Source organism: Dermacentor silvarum, chromosome 4 (assembly GCF_013339745.2).
Source record: "Dermacentor silvarum isolate Dsil-2018 chromosome 4, BIME_Dsil_1.4, whole genome shotgun sequence".
NCBI lineage: Eukaryota > Metazoa > Arthropoda > Arachnida > Ixodida > Ixodidae > Dermacentor > Dermacentor silvarum.
In genome coordinates, this window is record NC_051157.2 from 206,041,958 (window position 1) to 206,067,265 (window position 25,308).

Here is a 25,308-nt window from a genome sequence, read left to right on the forward strand (position 1 = left end):
TGACAGTTGAACAGTGCGCCCTTTCAATCTCAATCGGTATGCTTCACTGCACGGCAATGGCAAATATGTTTCACCGCATAACAGGTCTGTATTGCGGTGAAGCTAATTAAAGAAAATTTGTCGACCATTATGAAACGCGTACAAGACCCTTGCCCACGTGTGGATGTATATGAGCTATGACTACAGTGGATTGCCCGTGGCTGTGACATATTTGACATTTAGCTCCACTCCCTCTCTCTCGAGAGAGGAAGTTTAATTGCATCTGGAGAAGTCCCAGCCACAGGCTTCGCAAATTTGCTGCTCAGTGTGAGATGGCAAGGAAGCGAAAAAACGAAGAAACAGCACACAAACATACACGCGTGCGAAATGCACTACCACAAAAGTTATTTTCTCATTCCTTCGTGGGGTGCGCACAGCTCAGGTATTTGCGAGAATACGTCTTTTTTAATTGCAACACAAATTAGTCATGTGTGGTGTGGCTACTAAATTTCCAATTAAGGACAGGCCTCCCTATTACAAAGCATCTGCAAATGCAAATAAATGGTCTTTGTCCTGGTCAATACAACAGGGGGATACATATATGGCATGCTGGACAAAAAATTCTAAATAAAACCCTCTTGAGCACATGGCCATTAACGAGACATTTAGCATTTTGAAAAGTGTGTTTTACTGCAATATCAATGTGGTTTTGCTTTCAGTGAAATCACAAGAATTGAAACACCATAGAGAAAAAAAGGTAAAGGAAAGACACAGAGGTTAACCAGACATTAGAGACTTTTAGTATTGCGGAAAATGCTTGCGTTAGCGTTAGCGTGTTACGCACGCTAAATCTTTGCGGAACGCTGTTCGATAGAGTTTTAGTATAGCGTAAGACAACGATGCGCCGCTAAGCGCAAAACCATCTAGCTGCGAGTAGTCAAAGCAGCAAACTGAGCAGCTCGACAACCAAACTAGCCGTGTTGATCCACGCCAAGCCTTGAAACGAGCCTGCATGTCAAGCGTTCGAGCCGAGGGTGCCACCATGTTTGCAACGCTAAAAACTTAGCGAGCGTTTAGCGTCTCCGCTATATTTCAGAAATAGCGGACGCACGCTATCCGCAAAACTGAAATAGCGTTCTGAGCATGCGCAGTCTGACCCCGCTATTTTATTGCGTTTAGCGTGGTGCCATTTCCGCAATACTAAAACTGTCTAATATTATCTCCGTTTGGCTACCCTGTACCGGGGGAGGGGAAACACTATATATATGTACGTGCACGGAGGCAGCTGCAAGCAAAGCTTTAACTCTGAACTGGTTAAATTGGCGATATAGCCAGGTCGAGATAGCCTTTTCTTGAATCTACTGTGTATGGAACGCAATCACAATTGTTGACAGATAAATCGTCACAATTGCCATCTTCAGAGAGACCTAATCGCGATCTACGTAGCTATGCATGTATACTAAAGTGCTTAGAGGATATATTCGACATTCTACCATCTCGCTTGTCCACCATCTCATTTGCTTGCAAGTGAAGAGCTCTCAGGCTACATTTTCAAGAACCATTGTTACTCCCCAGCCGTCCCTTCAAAAAGATGTTTGCACCTGCTGCAAGATCACCATCTCCCTTCCGTGGTGTATGCAAAAGCCTCAGATGTCATCAGGCCCAGCTGTCATCAACAGTTTTAATGGAGCTTACTCTACCCCTTTTACACAAAGTGTATGCAAACCTCTCGTTCACATTTACATGGATGGTTTCGTCGCGTCCACTGATTTAACGGTCACTGTCATTGTTGTGGCTCGATCAAAGCTAAATTCCAAATGTTGCATATGACCACATCTAGAAGGTCGGAACATCCCGCCCTTCATGCCACTATTGCATATATTGAACGGAAACCCCCCATGTAAATGGACAGAGTTCAGTAATTCCAAAACGGCTGTTGAAAGCCTGCAAGGTGACACTGCACCATGGGAATTATGAACAGTTTATTTCAAACAAACAAGAAATCTAGGATCACAATAATTGGAAAAGGATGTGATGTTATTATTCAGTGGATGCTTGGTCATTGCAGCATTTTTGGCAAGCATCTTACTGATGAAGCTGCCATATCATCCCACATGATCCCGCTTTCTAGAATGGACACAGTCAGAGAACTTCAATGAATTTCTAATGACATCATGCTGGCTCTTTGGAAGACTCCAGAGTATTCAACCATCATTTGTGCAGGCTTGATCTATCACTGCAGCTGCGATTACGATGTCAAACCTCTCCTGGTGTTACAATACACTGCTGTGCCACCTACGACTCGGTGTAGCCTTCACAAATTCACAGTCCTTCTTTATTAAATGTGACCACTGTAAACTCGAAAAGACCATCCAGCAGCTCCTCTGGCAGTGCACCCACTCTGACGTCCAGTGTCAGCCCTTCTGGAGGGTACCAGAAGTTGACCTTTTGCAGAGGCTAAGATCCTGGGTGCATGGCCATATCAACCAAGAAAGCTATACGTGCTCTAATGACTCTAAAAAAATCAATCTGAAAAGACACTTATAGACACCCTCTGTCTTCTATCCGAGCAATGATTAGGCAGATTATTCTCTTGCAGAACTTCATCCGACCAAACGCCAGAGAAAGGAGTGATGCTGATATGGACACACAAGTTTTGTTGGCACTGGAATACGTTACCTGGGCAAACTGCTGCAAGCATTGTAAAACTGCAAGCATTGTAAAACTGCATGCATTAAAGCTGGTGCATGAGCTGCAAATTCTCTGCCAATTATTTGCTTTGTCAAACATCTGTGACCAAGGTGAAGAAAGGGCGAAGAAAGGACTGCTGGCATCTGGACCAGGTTCTTGCTAAGTTCGTAGCACCAGCAACTGCTATTACTTTGGAGAACAAAATAAAGCAAACGTTGCGCCACCTGAAGCAGTATTCTCACTTGTTGCCTAATCAGGGAAGGACAGAAAAGAGCAAAGAATGCTGCCTTCCAAGCTTAATTCCAAGCAATGTAAAAGCAACCTTGGAAATCAAATCAACTGCATCATTCTGGGCAGAAAGGGGAGAACTAAACATATAGATGACGTGCAAGAGTTCAGAAATGTCTACACATTGGCCCAGCACGTATTAACTTTATATTATTGGTGCAACTGAAGGAAGCTATGCCAAAAAAAGAGCAGCAAGACTTTGAGCTGAAAAACTGCATGCCATAATCATAATGATATCAGCTTTTGCTGTGACTGGCAGGAATTATATGTGAATATGTACAAGCGTCAATGACCAGCAAATTAAACTCCACCAAGAAGGAAATGGACTAAACGAGACATCTGCTTCAGCTTTAACAAAGTGTTATCAGGCATTTCTGCTTTCATAGCTTCCGCAATAAAATATGATTGCATAAGTAATACAATTTTGCTTATACTGCGATGTGCTTTTTATTGTGTATATTTGCATGCTTATGTTAGTACGTGATTTTTACACAATTTTGCTTATGCTGCGATGTGCTTTTTATTGCATATATTTGCATGCTTATGTTAGTACGTGATTTTTTACGTCGTTTTATAGGTGCAACAAAGCATAGAATTTTTTGTTATAGTTAGTATTAAAAGATTTGAATAATGCGGGTTGTTACTCTTGTCATGTTTTTATGCCAAACCAGTGGCCCAAGTTTTATATTACCTAGCTTATGCCACTAGACATGTGGTTGTGTTCGTGATGCCATCGTGGTCGTTGCATTGTCATCCAAATCTCACACTATCTGCGCTAAAACCAGGTGGTTCACATGAAAAGATCCGGGTGTCCCAACAGCAGCACACCCACCGGTTGTTGGTCGCCTCCGTATGAACAGCGATTCAAAAGCAAGTTTCACACGAGTGTTGATTTCGAAACACCCGACAGCAATCCTCCACCTTTGCATAGCCTGCAAAGTAGCCTGCAAAGCACCTTGCATAACATCAATTCCCACACTGCATGGGATTTACACAATTTTATCTCATAGTTTTCATGTAGAGCCTTTTGGACCTCTATGTGGGGAATAATGAAATGGCTGTTTCTGTCTAGCTCCTCTGAAATACATGTAATTTGACAGCTTGCATGCTGAGATGTAACTTCTTAAGTCTCAAACTAGCATCAAGAAAGCCAGCACCATAAAAAAAAAATACTGGGGTGGACAAATCAGTTTCCAAAAATTTATGTTGCCTTCTTGCAACCACAGTTCCTGTAACAAGTTTGTGTGAAAGGACATTTCCAAAGCTAACATATGCACAGACCAAGCCGAGAAGCCTTATCTCACAAGAATGGCTTAGCTGGCTGATGGTGCCTTTGGTGGAACACTGAATTGTAATTAAATCAGTTTTGATGATATTGTCACCCAGCTAGTACAGCTAGAATAGTTGACCAGCAACAGATAGGCAAAAAACACGTCAGCCTTTAATAATGGCTGGACCTCGGAGAGCGCGCGCGCAACCACGAACTTCGTCGTTCTCGCCTCAAGGGGCCAGTGTCAACACGTGCCAACTTATTTCGCGTCATTGCTCCCCTCTCAAAAGCGACCGACCCGGTCGCTTCAAGGGCATGGGGCGAGCAGTATGGGCAAGAGTGCCAACATGAAAAAAAAGCAAAAACAAAAAGACATACAGGAATGTACACAATGCTGAAGCGGTTTGGGAGGGTTGCTTATCCCTCGCGTGCGTAGTACGGCTTCATCCGTACTACGTGGACGACTTCAGCACGGGGACGGCGTCGGTTCGAACTAGGATCAGAGCTTTGAGGCACCACCTCATAGTTCACATCACTGAGGCGGCGTACAACTTCGTAGGGGCCGAAATAGCGGCGCAACAATTTCTCCGAGAGCCCACGGTGTCGGATAGGTGTCCACACCCACACGCGGTCGCCTGGTGAGTACTGGACGTTCCGTCGGGTCCGGTTGTAACGGCAGGCGTCGGTATTCTGCTGGGTGCGGATGCGATTCCGAGCAAGCTGGCGAGCTTCCTCTGCTTTTTCGACGAACTCTTCAGTGGTGTCATTCCTTGTGGTTCCGTGATCTACCGGGAGCATGGCGTCTAAGGGGGTTGTAACGCGACGTCCGTAAACGAGCTCGAACGGTGTAAACTCGGTGGTCTCTTGCACAGCGGTATTGTAAGCAAACGTCACGTATGGCAAAATTTCATCCCATGTCTTGTGTTCCACATCAATGTACATGGATAGCATGTCGGCCAATGTTCTGTTCAGGCGCTCTGTTAAGCCGTTAGTCTGGGGATGATAGGCTGTGGTCCTTCGGTGGTCAGTATGCGTCAGCGTGACGACTTGTTGCAACAACTCCGCTGTAAACGCTGCACCGCGATCAGTAATGAGCACAGCGGGTGCACCGTGACGAAGCACGATGTTGTGGACGAAGAAGCTGGCGACTTCAGCAGCAGTTCCCCGCGGCACAGCTTTTGTCTCCGCATAGCGAGTTAAATAATCGGTTGCCACGATTATCCACTTATTTTGCAAGCAGGACGTGGGGAACGGACCAAGAAGGTCCATTCCCACTTGCTGGAACGGCGCCGGAGGCGGATCCAAAGGCTGAAGGAGGCCGGCAGGCTTGACGGGTGGGACTTTACGCCTCTGACAGTCACGGCACGTTCGCACATAGCGCTGGACGGACGAAAATAGGTGTGGCCAATAGTATTTCTGCCGTATGCGCGCTAATGTCCTCGCGAAGCCTAAGTGGCCGGCACAGGGATCGTCATGACACGCCTGTAAAACTTCCTCGCGCAGCGCCGTCGGAACGACGAGAAGGAACGTTTCTTGGCTGTTCTCGAAATTTTTCTTGTACAGGACATCGTTCCGCAGGCAGTAGGATGTCAATCCTCGTGAAAGTGGGCGTGGGACAACAACGTCAGCTCCCTCGAGATGTCGGATGACTGGAAGCAGTTCAGAGTCTGCACGTTGGTAGTCAGCCATGCGCACCACGTCGACAACACCAAGAAACGGCAAATCTTGCTCCAAGTCGGAGGGTGTCAAGGGAATAGGAGAACGTGACAAGCAGTCAGCGTCGCTATGCTTACGGCCCGATCTGTAGACAACAGTCATGTCGTATTCCTGGAGGCGGAGGCTCCAACGAGCGAGGCGACCTGACGGGTCTCGTAGATTGGCAAGCCAGCAGAGCGAATGGTGGTCACTGATCGCTCGAAATGGCCGGCCGTATAAGTAAGGTCGGAACTTGCTGATGGCCCACACGACTGCTAAACATTCTTTTTCGGTGGTTGAATAATTAGCTTCTGCTTTTGTGAGACTACGGCTTGCGTACGCAATTACACGTTCTGCTCCGTCTTGCCATTGAACCAGAGTAGCCCCGAGTCCTACGTTGCTTGCGTCTGTGTGAATTTCAGTTGCCGCGGTGTCATCAAAATGCGCCAGCACTGGAGCAGATTGAAGGCGTTTGCGCAATTCGGTGAAGGCCTGCTCTTGGTCTTCCGTCCAGGCAAAGGGCACATCTTGTCGCGTCAGTCTCGTGAGAGGTTCAGCAATCCTCGAGAAGCCTTCAACGAAACGGCGGTAGTAAGCGCAGAGGCCCAGGAACCGCTGAACAGCCTTCTTGTCTTTAGGGTGAGGAAACTCGGCAACGGCAGCGAGCTTTTCTGGGTCTGGTCGTACTCCTTGGGAGCTGACCACGTGGCCTAAAAACTTGAGTTCCCGGAAGCCAAAGTAACATTTTTCAGGCTTGATGGTGAGGTTTGCCTTGCGTATTGCGGTAAGGACACTTCGTAGTCGGGTGAGATGTTCATCGAACGAGCTGGAAAACACAACAACGTCGTCTAGGTACACTAGACATGTCTGCCACTTTAGTCCGACGAGTACAGTGTCCATCATTCGTTGAAACGTAGCCGGAGCGGAACAGAGACCGAAAGGCAGGACTTTAAATTCGTATAGCCCGTCGGGAGTCACGAAGGCGGTTTTTTCACGGTCACGCTCGTCCACTTCGATTTGCCAGTACCCTGACTTTAGGTCTAACGAAGTAAAGAACTCAGCATGACGCAGACGGTCCAAAGCGTCATCGATCCGTGGCAGGGGGTAAACGTCGCGTTTGGTGACTCGGTTAAGCCGTCTGTAGTCAACGCAGAAGCGGAGCGTGTTGTCTTTCTTTTTTACTAGTACGACAGGCGACGCCCACGGACTGGTCGACGGCTGGATGACGTCATCATTGAGCATTTCTTCAACTTGACGCTTAATCGCCTCCCGCTCCATAGGTGACACGCGGTATGGGTGCTGACGAACAGGCCGCGCCGACTCCTCTGTAACTATCCGGTGTTGCGTAATGGAGGTGCGCTGGACTTTAGATTCTGTGGAAAAACAGCCAGAGAATTCTGTCACTAGGTCCAGTAGCTGATCCTTCTGTACATCTGCTAAGTCAGCATTGATGTGGACGCGGGTACTCAGGCTGGCGTGAGGTGTTGCATCCGGCGAAGTCACTTGTAACGTGCCGACATCGGAGAAGTCAGCAATGTCGTTCAGAAAGGCCACAGCTGTACCTTGAGGGACGTGCTGATACTCATGGCTGAAGTTTGTCAACAAAACTTGCGAGCATTTATTCTGTATTCGAACAAGGCCCCGGGCGATGCAGATGTGTCTTTCGAGCAACAGCGGGATATTTGCCTCGGCAATACCCTCATAGTCGTCGAATGCGTCGCAGGTTACGAGGGTCAATACGCTGCTCCTTGGCGGCACCGTGATGTTCTCGTCGACAATCCTCAAGGCGTTGACATACGAGTCGTCAGTGCTGCTCCCTGCTAAGGCCTGCGCCGTTGAAAACGTTACCAGCGACTTTTGTAAGTTTATCACGGCTCCATTAGCCTGCAGAAAGTCCATTCCCAGAATTAGGTCCCTCGAACAGCTTCGGAGGATAACGAAATCTCCGAGGTACGTAAATCCACGAATGCTCACTCGCGCTGTGGATCTTCCTATCGGGGTTAGCAGATGGCCTCCTGCAGTGCGAATCTGCGACCCAGTCCACTCGGTAGAAACTTTCTTCAGCTTACAGGCAAGGTCCATGCTCATAACTGAGGTGTCCGCTCCAGTGTCGATTAACGCTGTTATTTCTTCGTCGTCTACGGTGACGGGAATGTTCGACGTTATTACCTCTCGTACGGTGTTTGACTGCGTCTGTACGTCTGCGTCGTTCTGTTTTCGTCGTTGTCGTCGTAGTGGAGGATCTTGCGCACAGTCGACGTCAGCGGCCTCACCTCCGGAGGTCGCTGAACTCAGTTTTCCCGAGCCGCTGAGCGGGGTGCACCATGCTATACGCACTTGAGGGTGGTGGACGGCGTACTGCTTCTGCGTAACTCATTTCAGGACGCGGTCTCTGCTGTGGTGCCTCGTACTGTTCAGGAACATGGACGGCCTGTCGGACCTCGGCGCGCACCATTTCCGCAATGGAAAGTTGTCCCACAGAGGCAGCTGTCGTCTGCATCTTCTGCAGTTCCTCCTTGATGACAGCCCTGATGAGTTCTCGCAAGGCGCCGACGTTGTTGCCGAGGGTAACGGCAGAGAGCTCCCTGGAAATCACGGCGTCGCGGTTGTATTGCCTGGCCCGCTGTTGAAGGGCCTTTTCCATGGTGGTGGCTTCGTCGTGGAACTCTGCCACTGTCGTCGGCGGATTTCGAATGAGGCCAGCAAAGATGTCCTCTTTGACGCCGCGCATTAGGTGGCGCACCTTCTTTGCTTCAGTCATAGAGGGGTCTGCACGTCTGAAGAGCCGATTCATGTCTTCTACGTACGCCGTCACTCGCTCATTCGGGCCTTGAATTCTCGACTCCATTGCTAACTCCGCCCTCTCCTTCCTGTCCGCCCTGGCGAAGGCATTGAGGAACTGCAGACGAAATTCTTCCCATGACGTCAGTGTCGCCTCGTGGTTCTCGAACCATATTTTAGCGGAATCTTCAAGAGCGAAGTACACGTAGCGAAGCTTACGCTCGTGTGTCCAGTCGTTGACGTTGGCGACCCGGTCAAAATGGTCAAGCCAGTCGTCGGCGTCCTCTGAAGCACTCCCGTGGAAATGATTCGGCACCCGGATCTGATTGACGACCACGTGCGATGCTGCAGTAGCGGCAGGAGGTGGTTGTTTCGTCATTCTACTTCGTTCGGGTAGCAGGCCGTGCTGTGGCTGGAGTCCTTGGAGACGTCGGCTGGTACGTACGTGCACAGGGGTAAGCTCGGCCGAACTACTCGCCGGGCTTAGGTCTGGGGTACGCTCCGGAGATCTTAACATCGACCGTACCCAGCACTTCCACCAGAAATGTCACCCAGCTAGTACAGCTAGAATAGTTGACCAGCAACAGATAGGCAAAAAACACGTCAGCCTTTAATAATGGCTGGACCTCGGAGAGCGCGCGCGCAACCACGAACTTCGTCGTTCTCGCCTCAAGGGGCCAGTGTCAACACGTGCCAACTTATTTCGCGTCAATATTATACAAATGGCACTAGAGCATGCAGACTTATGCTGCAGCTTTCTTTTATGCCACGAAACACCAAAAAAGCATACGAGTAAATGCAAAGTAATCTGCATTGTATCCTAGCTGTATTGTGTGTGCCACATTACCAGAGAATCCTGCCGACCTTTAATTCACCTTTGCAGTGCAACATGTCTTTAAGAAGCCATATCTTTACATTGTGTTGATATGTGTAGGTATGTCTTTTCACCTTCATGTCAGCTCAGCTCTGTCAACAGCAGATGCACTAAAGCTGCACGTTACCTACTTAGCATTTTGCAACTGAAAAAAAAAAGAAACATAGGTGACCTTGAGAAAAAAATGTTTAATGTGTGTATTTAAATAGTTGTGGAACCTTCTTTTCTGGAAGACCATGTGGTGCTTAGTGGTGTAAAGATGTAGATTGGCAAGCAAGAACTGATGAGCTTTTATTTAAAAATAAAACTGATTGATGTTTTGTGGGACATGGTGCCTCATGTCTCAATGAGCACCCTTTATGGCTGAGAATATTTTTGCCATTGGATCAGCTTTGATAAGGCAGAATCTTTAATCTTGGCACATTAGAAAACACCTTGAGACAAAATTAATGTAACACTTTTCATTCAAAGAAAGGAGCTTAAAAATTCGGTATAAACAGCAGAATGAAATGCAGGAACTTAGATGGGAAATCAGGTAAGAAATTTATAACCATGTTATGAATGCAAGAGGCTGACAGTTAATAGAATAAGAAAGCCCTGGAGAAGGTGTCTCTGACTTGCAGTGCAAGACCCCTGCATGCCTATGATGATATTGCAGTATTCATGGGTGAGACAGGACCGTTCAACGTTGCAATGTACACTGTAACACTCTGTGCATCTCTTTCAAATCTTCCTGTGCCAACAGGTGTAAACTGCATGCTTCAAACAGTAAAAGCTTTGTTATTGTAATACAAACAGTTTTCATGTTTATTGGATTCTCATTTTAACAAATGGCTTTAAAAAAGGAAGGAAGGAAGAATAGATGGAAAGACAGGTAGGTTAGCCAGTTCTGACCGGCTGGCTACCCTGTGCTGGAAAAAGGGGGTAAGGAGAATAAAAGATAATAGAAAAGAGATGTTACAAATAAAGGGGGGAGGAGGGGAAGAAAAGCAAAAAAAAAAGAGAGAATATGGCACTACTTAAAGTCTGTCTCTAAGGCCGTAAGAAGCACAACAATGCTTTCAAAGCCTTCTGTGCTGAGGACGGTCTCGGCCATTGTCTCGGGATCCTTTCCCTCCGACAAAGGGCGTTTGTCAGGTCTAACGCTCTTGAAAGTTCTTTCCTGGCCGCACTGAAGCGAGGACACTCACAGGGAAGGTGGGCGATAGCTTCCTCGCAGCTACAGTTATCACATGTAGTGCTGTTGGCCATTCCGATCCGAAATGAGTAAGCATTCGTGAAGGCCCTGCCAAGCCACAAGTGGCACAGAAGCGTCTCCTCAGCTCCAGATATTCCTGATAGAAGATGGAGCAGTAGATTCTGATCCAAGCTGTGGAGGCGAGCGTTGGTAAATTCCGTCGAATTCCACTGTGCAAGTGCAAGTTCACGTGCGTGTGAACGAAGCCTTGCAGCTGCGTCAGTTCTGGATAGAGGTATAATAGCAGAGTGGAGACCATCATGAGCAGATCGGGCGGCCTTATCTGCACAGTCATTTCCGTAGATAGCGCAATGGCCCTGTATCCAATGATACGCTACATTGTGTTTTTTCTCTATTGCGTGACTTTAAACTTCCATACTGACGCTAGGAGAATTGAGAGCGGGGCGAGTTGTTGCATTATTGAAAGACTAGAAACAGTGCACAAAGTATGAAGGCCAGTGAAAACACAAAATGAGCATTGACTTGCAACTGAATTTTTTATTCAATTATATATACAAGAACAATAATACGCACACATCAAGCAATGTGAAAAAAAATCAAGCAAATGAAGTGAAGGCTATTAATCATGATTGACATTCTACTGATCCTCATGTCTGCATTATTTTTTATAAGGTACGCTTCAATGGAGTGCCATGCATGCCTACACGCTTACTCCAGTGCAGACTCTGTTTTTTTCGAAGATAGGCCTGCACCCACACTGACCACATTGCAGGCAAGAAGTGTAAAGGGACGTTTTCACTAAGCAACGTCTTAATGCTCACTTAATCTGGTATAAACACAATGCTGCATTTGCACTGTGTATTTGCATTTGCACTTGTGGTCGCTGGTAAACAATGCTGAACATGGAACAAATTGAGTGGCCATTTAAGATATCTAGAAGGGCCATGTGTATCTTATACATTTATTTTTGTGCTTTAATAGTCATTACATATTCTTGAAGTATAATTAAAATGTGTTACATAATGGTGTCACAGGTCACAATCCATGTTTGCTGCTGTGCAATAGCCCAAACTTTGTATCCAATGTGCATGCATTGTCCCAAGTAGCCATGACACTAGGTCTGTTCGATTCGCACCATCTGAACCAGTTCACGAGGTGCAGTAGTGGTGCCCTATGAACCATGAAATTAATTTCAAAAGAATCACAAAAGGTGCAGGGCTGGTTCACAATTTTTCTGCACGTTCCCTACAGACGGTGGCAAAACATAGTGCAGGCGTGCTGGTGCAAAGCAGCAGACAATGAAGCACATGGACGTAAGCACCACTGAAACCATGCTTACACATGTCTGCCGTACCTAAGCAACGCGAGGTGTGCTTACACCTCAGTAGCCGACCATACCTGCAGTTTAGGACCTCTCAAAATGACATAAATGGCACTCTTCAGGCGGGCAAAACATAATGCCTGCATTGTGTCTACACCTCGGCATTTGTTTAGAGCGTCGCGTTGTGCCTGTACCGATGAAATTAATTGAGCTGCACAATTTTTATAACTTCTTGTGCCCCGCTGTGAACTGGTTCATAGTGGTGCAGGTGAATCGAACGGACCAATTGTGATAAATTACGTCACAACAGTAAATATGTGCAGGAAGGTCTGCAATGAAGACTTGCTTGTATACAATAATTATGATGCAATTAATTTGCAATCTGAATTCAATTTTTTAATTATGTTGAGAAAGACAGTTTTACACATAAAACTCTCTTTTGTCTTTCTCGATTTGACAGCACAAATTCTCAGTCGAATGGCACTATAATTTTTAAAAATCTTTCTTTGCAGCCCCCCCATGGCATCTTTAATGAGCGCTCACTTTCAAACTAGTTGGCCTTGCAATGCAATTATAAATATTTCAAGCAAAGCAAACAAATAAAGGCTGACAAACATAGCCTCAACATTTATCTCTTTTCTTGTATTGGTCTAAACGTAGCTTTAATTTAACCTTTCAAAGCTAGTGAAGCCCCCCATAACAAACAAGACCGGCTTTCAAACCCCGATAGTGCAAGTTTAACAGACATTGATAATTCAAGGAAAATGTGACTGAATGGGGAAAGTAACGGTCGAGCTGTCTGTAAACAAGGCAAATGGCATTCTTCTGGACGGCTTCCAGTTTGTTAATGTTGGTAGCTTGTGCACATTCCATATACAACTCCACCATATTCTCGAAAAGGTCATATTAGCCCAATTTATATGAGAAGTTTAACATTGTTGGTAGATGATTTTAGCATTCGCTGCAGCTATAGTAGTTCATGAAAAGCGTTAACACAAATAATATCAACATGCTTTGACAAGGATAAATGATAAGGCAAGATGAAGCCTAAGCACTTGTATTGAAAAACCCCGTCTAAAGTTAGCCTGTTATTTGAATAGATAGAAATAACTGGTGATGTATGTTTTACGAAGGACTATATCACAATTTTGTTGAAATCATTCACTGCCTGCCAAGCCTCACACAAGGCACAAAATTGGGAAAATGAATAATTCTGGCATTGACAGTCATAAGTAGAATTAATTTCGGGATATAGAAAACAATCGCCAGCATACAATCAAACGCTTCTTTCTGTGTTACTGGGAAGGTCACTTATGTAAAGTAAAAATAGTAAGTTGGCAAGCACAGACGCCTAAAGAACACCTGATGGCACCTAGTATGACAGAATCAAACGAGTTGAAACTAACAAACTGCAAACAATTTAAGAGAAAGTTAGAAATGCAGTCAAGTAATATAGAGTTTTAAGGATAATGCTCAGCTTGTTCAGCAGTTAGAACAAATAACGGAACAAAAATAACAAAAATGGCATCTAACTGGATTCTAATGTCAAAAGCACAAGTGAGGCCGTGAGTGAATTCCATAAACGGCAAGATGGTACTAAATCCATGCAAAATGCCATGTTAGGTCTGTTCGATTCGCCTGCACCACTGTGAACCAGTTCACAGTAGTTCACGCAAAGTTCAGAAATTGTCGTGCAGGCACAGTGCGACACTCGAAACAAATGCCAAGGTGCAGAGGCGGTGTAGGCGTTATGTCCGAATAATGTGCACAGAGTGCGTAAGTTTGAGAGGTCCTGAACTGCAGATATGATCGAATTCTTGGGCATAAGTACACACACCACACTTGCATAGATACATCAGATGTGCATAAGCGGGGTTTTAATGGCACTCATGCCCGTGTGCTGTGTGGTTTGCTGCGCTGCTGCCTCGCGCCTGTACGCCTGCACCAAGGCAGCACCGACAATGGAGTGGGTGCAGCAAAATCGTGAACCAGCCCTGCACCTTTTGAAACGAACGGCGTGGTTCAGCGGTCACCATTGCTTCACCGCTGAAACGAATGGCAGGGTGCAGCACCTCGTGAACTGGTTCAGATGGTGCAGGCGAATCGAATGTACCTGTTAAAACTTAGATAGGCATTATGTGATTCAACAAATTCAACAATATGCTTATAAGCTATGTATTACATTTTACTAGATTAAGGTGTAAAAAAGATCAATCTATATATAGTTACAAAAGCACGCTTTTACCAGATTTAGAAAGGGGGAGGACTTTCGTTTGTTTTCAAGATGAAGGAACAATACCTGTTGTGAGAGAACACTGAAAAATAATAGCAATGCTGAGGAGCCCACTGGGAATAATGTACGAAAATGCATTAGGAATTACGTCAGGGACCCCACATTTCTTAGATGGGCCTTCATTGAACAACATTTCCTAAATTCACAGAAGTACTTCTATATTCTAACCATGTTATTAAGGCATACAACATTAAAAACAGAAAGAAAAAAAAATGCTATGGTAGTGTTTTCAATAAGAAATGAGCCCCTAAGGGTGCATGCACCAGTAAAACTCTACACATGTGCTTGACTCCTGCTGATTGCTTCAAGTTCAGCTGAAGTCGCACAAGCCTTCTACACCTTAGTTAGAGAAGCTTGGCTTTCCTTGCAGAGCGAAGACAATTGCAAAAAGAAGGCACATAAAAGTAGAGAGGTTTTGTTATAGCCTGTACAGTAAGAGATCCACTGAAGATAATTACAACACCAGCTAGCTGCTGTCCCATAATCTCGGGAGATAAACCATTTATCTACACACATGCACAGGGTGGAAATGATTGCATTCCCATGCATACGCTACATAATGACAATCACCACAAAACCCCATCGCATTACTATTACTTCCACAGGTAATTTTCACTGCTGCTATGGAATTGCTGTCTCGCTACAGCAACCAATACATTGGACATTTCAATTGGTTCATGAAAGCGGGATGGGCACTCGCCAGACTGAAGCAGAGGCATTACACACACTGTTCAATGCCCAGCCTCGTGTAAGTCACTTGAAACTCGTCACAGACACTTGCTGACTGCCTTCAGGCGGGGACATGCCTTTCTGTTAGATTCACGTTTCACGTTCAGACTTTCGCGTCATTAGACTGACTAGGCTTCTGCGTGCGCAAAGGGATGCGAAATGCGTGAATGCAATTTGTTTATCGACAACAGGCACTCCTATCTTGCAAAGTGATAATTGGAAATATCTATGCACCCTACATCGATCGTCCAACGGCGGCGCGCATCAATTCTGCGTTTTTGAGCTCGTGAGCAGTGTCTCGACGTGGTTACCCATCTAGAACCGTAACGTGGTGTCGAAGGCTAAACAGGCATCCGGCTATATTGGAAGACGCAGTCACAACTAAAACTAGCAACAGTCTACGACACATGCTACAACACACGAATTATCTCTGTCGGCACCATGCAGTCGGCGGCGGTGTCACCACACGACTCTTCGAAACCGCCAATCCATAGCAGGCGACATGTGGTGCCGTTTTGTGGATGCAATGCAGTTCCTTCGAAGCTTCACTATTATCTTCGTAAGGGAAACGTTATTCGCACTCACTGATACTACACAGTACACACCACACGGCCACAAGTAGCCACAGCGACGAAAAGACCGTCTCGTGCGATCCCCTCCCCCGCTGCGTGCACGCATGTGTAGGCGCCCACAGTCATTTTCGATTTTAAAACGCAGCATTAAATCAAATGCTCTATATATTTCGACGAAGTATATTTAACAACAAAACGATAATACTAGCATTTCATGTCTTCTGTTAAACTGCTTTCTTTTTGGTGACGTCATTGCGTGGCAGCAGCGCTCTCCACTTGGACTTCGCTGGTGCCACGCGCGTGTCACCAGCGCCGGCCAAAAAAAATATACAAAAGCGCGACGCGAACTTCCACGTGACACGGATTGGCCAATGGGGGAGCGGAGGAGGCTGGGGCGACAGGAGGCGGCTAAGAGAGGGCGAGGAGGAAGCGCCGGGGTGAGCGCGGTGGAGGCAAGATCTAAGAATGGCGCTACTTTTATAAATATAGGGGTTTTAACCATAACAGCTTCCCGACAAAGCGCAGTACGTTGGCGCAAGTCGTCATTTGTGATAACGATAAGAGCGACAGCCCGTCGTTAAAAATGACTTGTCACTCCCTGGTTTTTCTTTTTTGCTCAAGGACGCGACTAAGCCGTAGAAGGGTAATCCTGACCTTGGCATGATGCTTGCGACTTTTCTGGTTCTGGACAAGCGCGTTGTGTGCGTATATTTCAGGCGCTTGGCATCGAAAGGCTTAAACCTTTAAACAGCGAAAGGCTGTCGCAGTCACTTCGGCAGCTGCACGGAAAGCGCGGGCAATCAGTCCATTTTCACCACACGCGCTCTCACCCAAGACATATTTGCGAGAAAGGGGCTCCTATATTTCTCATAGCGAGAAATGTATCCACAAATTACACCTCGTTATCCCGATGTGTTTATTAGCCGCACTCTGGGCCTGTATTCCGTGCTATGACAAAAAAGTTGTCGCAGTTTCACCTTAAAGGCGAAGCATCAATTGCGATAGCAAATTTGTAGAGAGCTATACGGAGTAATGATAGTAGCTTAATCAGCTGTATAAACGTGGACATGCAGCAGCACCGGCAACACGCAGAACTGTTGTCGACGCCGTCGGCGTTTTGCCCGCGGCCGCACAAAATGCGTGCGGCGTTGGTGACTGTTGCCGGAGCCTCTGATATAAATAGGCACTTGGTGCCGCAGCTAAACGACGCCCCCCCCCCCCCCCCCCCCCCAGCCTTTCGCGCGTCGGAAGAGGGTACGTTTACTCTACATATATGGTGATTGTAGAGGAGGAAAGAGACGCCTACTTCTGCAGCCCTTAAGGGAGCACAGCGCAGAACGCGCGTTTGTTCTCCGCCGTGCGTTCACTCCCCGTGAAAGCGCGCGTCCCTCGCGCTCTTTCACTCGCACATACAGCGTTCGGCGGCGCGTGGCGACGATTTCATCTCCATTGACGTCATACGGAACCTCACGGCGACGGCGACGGCGACGCCGACGGCAGAAATCTGCTTTTGAGTGTCCATATAATTGCTATCGCAATAAAATATAGTTTGTGCAGTGTCAGTAGCCTAAACATAAAACAGGAAATTAAGTCATCACATGAACTATCATATATCATAAATTGAAAGAAATAAAACTGAAACTGTACTTCAGAATACTCGCACAGCAAACTTTTATGCATGTGATTCATTTCAATTTCCTATCGTTTCCAGGGTAGAAATATGCTGTTCAGTTGGTAAACACAGATTATTTTGCAAAATTTGCTAAGAATTTTTGCCTCCAACGTATGTTCCTACTGGCCATGCACATTTCTCTCTATCAAATATATGGTCGAAACATCATAAAGTCGAATTGTGAATAATTTGAAAGTTAAACTGGCTTCTCCACATAGGGGAAATGCCGTAGGAATTTGAGAATGTAATAATACAGAATCATTTGGTTGCATAAACTTCCTGGTTATAGGCATGTAATGAAAAGCTCAAATGTATTACACGGCTTTGTCTTTTCGCAGCAATTTCATTCACTGCATTTATAAAGCAATGTACGTTTCTTTTTTTATTTTAGCGCGTGAGTCCAAAAACACATAGCAACTTATTTACCAAAGCGATATAAGTTTCAAAAGCTCGTTAATTAGGTTGTCATTTGAGCAAATAAAACGAGAGACTTTCATGCACAGACAAAATAAGCGGCTAAGAGGAACAACTGACTAGTTATTTCAGAAGAATAACTGAGTTTAGCTACGTAGTGTTAAACTATGTAGCTTTAAATAATGCACATACTTTATACATCGCAGGATAGGGGTCATTGGAGATCGCTGGGCGAGGCCTTCGTCCTGCCATGGACATAAATATAGTCTGATGATGATGATGAAACATTGCCGGAGGTGACTACCTCTATTCCAAGAAATATTTTTTACAGTTTAATAATTTATTTATTTGCGCCGTCAGCACTCGAAGGCATTGCGGAAGGAAGTGGGTTGAGCAGGCTAAACAAATAATGCAATGATTAAAAAGTAAGTTTCTAATCATATAATTTTAGCTGGTGGTACATGGAAAAAAGTTCAGTGCGCACGACGAAGGCAGCTTTACAATTATACCATATTACCTGACCTTACAAAGAATTTAAAAGGAACATAGTAAGTAATTAACAAATTCAGATTACACAACGTACGGTAGTTGATGTTGCATGAAACTTGCGTTTGTTTGTACTCTTTATGATTTCTTTGGGGAGGCGATACCATTCAAGGGCTGTGCGAGGCCAGAAAGAGCCGAAGGAAGTTAATGTGACTAAATCTGATACGTATTTTGTACGGCTGATCAATACGATGCCATATATATGGTGACGGAGATACAGTCGTACGCGGATATATCAAGCCAACTTATAACGAATTATTCTGTATATCGAACAGCTGTAAAATCCCCTTGAAAATTCCATGCAAATGTATCGGGCTGGTGCACGCTTATAAAGAACGCTCGTTCACCAGCACATTCGATATATGGAACGCGGCGCCACGCAGAAGACCTCATAGTGCATTTATTTGTACACTTTGAGGTATTCTGGCACCTGGAGGTGGAGAAGAGATAGTGCAGTCAGTTGAGCCCCGTCAGGCTGTTCAGCTAGCCCTCATGCTTCCTCGGACGTCAACATTCCTTCAATCCGATTTTGGAGGCGTCGTCGTGTGGGTTGAGTGCCTATTCATGAGTTTATTTTCCGCAAGCGATGGCCGCTACAAGTGTAAAGAAAAGAATCAGCTTGGACTTTTCAATGAAGTTGAAAGTGAACCAGCATTTTTTTTTTGCGTGTAAATAAAGTGCGCTTGCTTTTTTTTCCCTCGAGTTGCGTGCAGTAAGTTAGCGGCTCTCGGATGCACTAATCGGTAAGCCACCGTTTACGTGAGAGCCTATTATTTAATATTTCGAATTAGTTAAATAACGACATTTTTTGTGATCCCCTTCAGATTCGATATATCCGGGTTCGACTGTATCAGTTTACGGTTTACAAATTCAAGTTTAGCTTTATTTGGGGTTAGAGTAGCTATTCGATCATAAGTTTGAACATATAAAACGAGTGGAGTAAATTTGAGTTCCAATGAGGTAATAAACACAATGGAATTTCACACATTGGATGTATACTCAAATTTTGTTCCTATTAGTGTTTTCTATAGTAACATGAGAAAGGATGGTGGCATTATAAGTGTACAGGAGCCAATAACCCAACGTTCGATCCGCATTGCTACTAATGTCGATATGCCAGGTAAGATTAGCGGTAATAGGTTGACCAGGTAAGATTAGCGGTACTATGAACACGTGAATACTTTTAGGAATATACAGGCTGTAACTCTGTGTTGTTAAGTAAGTAATACCCGTGTCACACAGGCGTTTGGGAGGCCTTCCAACCGATAGTCAGTTGACTCAAAGGTCAAGTTCAAGCTGCTACACGTGCAGTTTCGAAGGCCGCCGAGACAATAGTCTATTGAGTCAACGGAGCACCCTACAATTCTCGAAATCTCGATGGCCTTTGAGCAACGGAAGCGGAAACAGCGCGAACATGCCGTCTCGTTCACAGTGTGCTCGTACTCACGGTTAGAAAGAACAAATCCAACCAAAATGCTCTAAAAATACTATACAAGAGGGTTATTAATTATTCAATAAAGTATTTTTGCCACTTGATATGTGCGAACTGCACATACTCTCCACAACAGCGACGTGTTTGTGTTCATTCCTTGCTCCATGTTGTCTAGTACGCTCTCCCTTTACTCCATGTGTTGCCGGATGCCGTCATATCGTCGCCATTTCGCAGCATAAAATAAATTATAGCGTTTTTAAGTGGTTTTAATGTTCTTTAACTTTTGGTGACATGAAAACGAAAATAAAGATCCGCAGCGCCACACAATTTTGCGAGAAACGCCTGAACCACTCAACGGCCTTTCCAATGTGCCGTGTAGCAGCGCGACAACTCCTTCGAGTCGATAGAGTTGTGGCGTTTCGAAGGCCGTCGACTGGAAGGCCTTCCAAATGTACCCGTGTGACACAGGTATAAGTCGAAGAGTTGTTTTGAATGGGAGTTGCTCAGATGATGTTGCTGCTACGTCTGGTGTGCCGCAATGCTCCGTGTTGGGGCCGATTACTTTCCACTTTTTTAATGTGAAATCATTATGCCCCATTACGCGAAAACCCGTAGTTGTAGTCGGTGGCGTGACCGAATGACGCAACCAAAAATGGCCGACGGCAAAGAGTAAAAACGTGTAAAAAATGCGCGAATTGATGACAAATTTAGCAGGCAGGTTCATGTAAACAAAGTAAACTAATCCCTTAGAAACGAAAAATAGGTAAATTTTGATCTGGGCGGGAATCGAAACCGGGTCTGCGGGGCGCGGAGGAGACCCGACTTTGTCCCCTACGACCGGATAAACTCATCCTAGCCAACTCATCCTAGCTCGACTCGCAACTCCCGCCCCACCATTACTCCGAATTCCGCCGCTGCCAAGAAATGTATGCAGCCATCTACGCCTCAAGCTCTGGCGAGGCACCGGCCCCAGCCGCCCCAACTCTCTGCCCTACGCCACCCCAAGCTACCCATCAACGATCATAAAATCATCCTCCATCCCCGTGGCGGCCTCAACCTTCGGACCGTGAACGGCGTTGCGCTTCGCTTCGCGATGGGATTCTGCAAGCAGCCCGCCTCGGACACCAAGAGGCCAAGCCAGACACCGTAATCATCGACACCCTCCAACACGTCGTCCTCATCAACACTCCCGACCCGCAACGCCGACACCACTACCTCGCCATCAAGTCCGTACTCATCAAAGACACCATCTACGACTACTCCTACCAAGCGGTCCCGGAAGACTGCGCCCGCGGTGTGGTCCACGGGGTCCCTCTCGCCCACTCTTACGAAGACATTCAAGGTCGTCTCAATCGCACGCAGAAGCCTCCCATCCTCGACTTTAGACGCATGGGCTCCACGGAGTCCATCATCATATTTTTCGAACAAGACTGTGTGCCCCAGCGCATCTACTACTCCTCCGTACTATATAGGTGCTACATCTTCCAAAAGAATATCGAGCACTGCCTTCACTGCGGCGCACTCGGCCACCGCGCGGATGTGTGCCCGGCACCCAAGCAACGCCGCTGCCTCGGCTGTGACCAAGTAGACGCCCCCCCCCCCCCTCCCGAGGACCACGCCAGCACGCCACTCTGCACGATCTGCAGCAAAGCACACCTGATGGCGGACAGAACCTGCAAGGCCCGCTACCGCACCCCATACCTCGTCAAGAAGAGGTACTGGGATGCCAGGCGGGCCGCCGAGGCAACCGCCAACCAGGCTTTCACCAATCAAGCTCCACCCCAACATCGTAGCCGCTCCGTTACCCGCAAGCCTCAGGCCCTGCAGTTCACCCTGGAGTCCCTCCCGGTGCTGCAGTCTGCCGCACTGAAACAGCCCACCAACAGGACCAAGCCCATGGCCTGATCCCACTCCTGGACCGGACTCAGGCAACCCCCACTTCCAGTCCCCCCAATACCACCTGCACAGGAACCCGGCCACCACACCAGTGAGGTGAGCTGGGCAGACGTGGTCTGCCAGGACTCGGCCAACCCCCTCTATAAGAAAATGTTGCATGTCCGCGCACAGCTCGCCTCCCTCCACACCACCAAACAACGCCTTCAGTCGCAGCTGCATGCCTTCTTGCAGGTCCTCATCCCTACCCCGGCGACAATAATCTCGGCCGCTCATAAACTCCCTCCCCTACCACCTTCTCCTCCTACTCGTGAACAGCCGGCCAAGAAGAGGGCTGCAACTCCCACGACCTCCTCGGCCACACCAACATCGGCCGCGGCAACCCCGGCCCTACCCCCCCAATTCGAACAACTCGTGGAGGCCAAAATTCAGGCCGTGTTGTAGACGGCCACCCAAGCCTTCACCCAACAATTCTCCAACCTCACTAGCCATCTAGACGAATTTGCTCGCCAAATTGACGAGCAATTTAAGGAGCAAGATGCCCTCTACGCGACAGCCTGTGCTGCCACGCGGCTTAAAAAGAAGGCCAAGCTCCACACCCTCTACACTCCTCTGCTGCAAACTACACCCTGTAGCTGCAGCACCAAATGTGTAGTTATATAAAAACGTTGCGAGGCGAGAAGGTGGTAAAGACTTCCGACGCTGCTCGACGAGTTTCCCGTTCTGATCTCGTCAAAAACCTCCGAGCCGCCCCCAGAGGCCCTGGCAACAGTCACCAACGCCGCGCGCGTTCGGTGCGAACACGAACAAAACGGCGACAGCGTCGACAACAGTTCTGCGCGTTGCGGGTGCTGCTGCATCTCCGAGTTTATACAGCTGATAACTATCCTTACTCAATATAGCTCTCTACTAAGTTGCTATCGCCATTGATGCTTCGCCTTTCGGGTGTCTCCTTGCCTGACCCCTTGTATTTATGTCCAATTGAACGCCGCGGAGCGCTCCTTCGAGTTATGAACTCGTGGGCAAGCGAGTGCGTTCAGACGTGTAGCGCGTTTTCATTTTTTTTGGCCTCGCCGAAGCACCTTTAGAACGCAGGGGAGAACTTGCACGGAGGCGGAACGTGCGGAAAAAAACATTTCATCAAAGCAGCATTGTACACGTTCCTCTAAAACAGGAACGAAAGCTCGTTCCTCGTTCCTTCCCAATCTTGGAACGAGTTCCCGTTACAAGTTACTTTAATGCGAATGGAACACGTTCCAGTTACATTTATAACATTGGAACGTGTCGTTACATTAACGTTACATTTGATTTTTAAAAATTAAAATATGGTGTCGCATAATCCTGCGACGAAATAAAGTGTGCAATTTAAATCTCACATCAAACTAAGTATATTATAAGAATTTGAACATTGCCAGCGGCACATTATCTGGTGATAAAAAAAAATCCAAAGAAACGCTCCTAGACGAATTTTTTTCAAGCAGCACCGGACATACTCCAGACATGTTTAACTGCAACGTTGGTGCTCGTCCATTACAAGTGCAACACATACGGCGCTTTCCACGTCGGTCTTCAAATGCGCAGTCAGGATACTGCGCTTCAGATCTGCAAATAGAAAGTTACTCGCATGCACCAATAGAATTGTATCTTTGCCCAAGAAACCGCATCGAAAGGAACAATACTTAGGCATTTAATGAATGCTGATCCAATATTGCAGTATGAGCGGAAAAAGAAATGTCCAGAATAGATATTCTTAATTTAGTAAAGACCCTTGTTTGAACTCGGCAAGAGTTACATCTCGATGTTAGTGTCCGACAGGCCGCCATAGCGGAAAGAAACTACAGAAGGGAGCGTCACGTGACAATCTTGAAGCCTAGTCATCAAAAAAATATAATGCAGAACTCGCGAAAAAAAATGCACCATAGTCACGTGACAGACAAGCGGTATAGTTCTTTGCGCCCTGCATGATGTGCTGCATACGTGCGTGCGTCGGTGCGCCTGTTTAGTGCCATGGAACGTTTACAGAAGGAACGCCGTTCCCTCTGCCGTTCCTTCGTAAAAATAACGAGTTACCGTTAAAGTTCCACCGAGCCTTAAAGGAATGGTGGCATTCCTCCGTTCCTCCCAAAAGGAACTGGGGCGCGATCTTGTACGCGTTCCAAAATGGAACGGAGGCGTTCCGTTCCATCGAGCCGCACACGATTGGTCAATTTGAACGTCGCGGTTGAAATTGACCAATCGTGTGCGGCTCGATGGAACGGAACGCCTCCGTTCTATTTTGGAACGCGTACAAGATCGCGCCCCTAGTTTCTGGAACGCCGTTCCGTACGAAACTGCACCAAAGGGAATATATCGCTTTCGCATACCCAAACGTAAGCAGTTAGAAATGTCTCTGTCGAATTTCTTTTTTTAACAGCGAAGCTGTTTAAGCCAGCTGTAATTTGTGGTGCGTATCAAGAAACTACCAAAAAAAAGAAAATAAACAAACTTTCTTGCCGAGGTGGTTTTCGAGCCCGCGTACCTCCGGTCCCGAGCGTCGGAACCACTATAGGCTATACGGCCACGCTGCCAGAACATGCATTTATGCTAACCATATGATTGCGTTCGAGCGTCGTCGTATTCGTCCACAGCTGGCGCGTTTGTACGCTCGTGCTCTGCGAGGTGAAGAGGTTTTGCGTGCTATGAGAGCGAGAGAGAGAGAGAGCGACGCATTCACGGAGCGGGTCTCCTGGAACGGTGTTGCAAGCTGCGCTGGGCAACGCGCAGTGTCGGCCGTAAGTCCGAGACGCGCGAAAAGAAATTATCGTCTACATGAGTAATAAGATGAAAAGTTCGCGCGCACTTCTGGAAAATGCTGGGCTACGATCACTCAGCTTCGCTGTTTCAAGCGTTGCGCGGCCAAGTGCAAGGTTTTTTATTAGCAATATGTGTGATATTATTGAACCGGGATACAATTTTTGTGGATGATTCTGTACTGTGTGCAAGGGCATCTAATGAGTCATTGTTTTTATTGGCGGCCGACTTGAAGCGCGTATAAAAATGGTGTGTCACTAATAGCATGGCCCTAAACATAAATAATTATGCAGACATTAGCTTCACTACAAAAATGTTACAAAATCAGATATAAGTATTTGTTAAGTGGCCAGTTGAAATAAAAAAATAATTCAGCAGTGAAATATTTAGGTCTTATGCTGCCAGAGGATGACTCTTGGTCATAACATGTTAATACCGTAGTTAGAAATGCAGGGCATGCCCTTCACTTCTTGCAACAAAGTTTAAAACACATAAGTATAACGTAAAATAGCAGCGTAAAAACAAATTTACCAATGTTGGTGTAGGCATGCCCTGTGTTGAATGCGGTTTCTGATGTGCATATCAATGTAGCATTGGGTGAACGTTAAAGAACCCCAGGTGGACTAAAGTAATCCGGAGTCCCCCACCACGGCGTGCCTCATAATCAGATCGTGGTTTTGGCACGTAAAGCCCAAGAATAAATGTTTTCGCATATTAACGCTCTAGAAAAAGTCCAATCCGTCACGACACTGTTCGACCTGAGGATATACAACCACTTTCTAAGTGTAAGGGAAAAAATAACTTGACTGGATCCTTTTGCTTGAACAGGGAAGCAGGTTACGTCTTAAATTGTTTTACTCAATCTGTCAT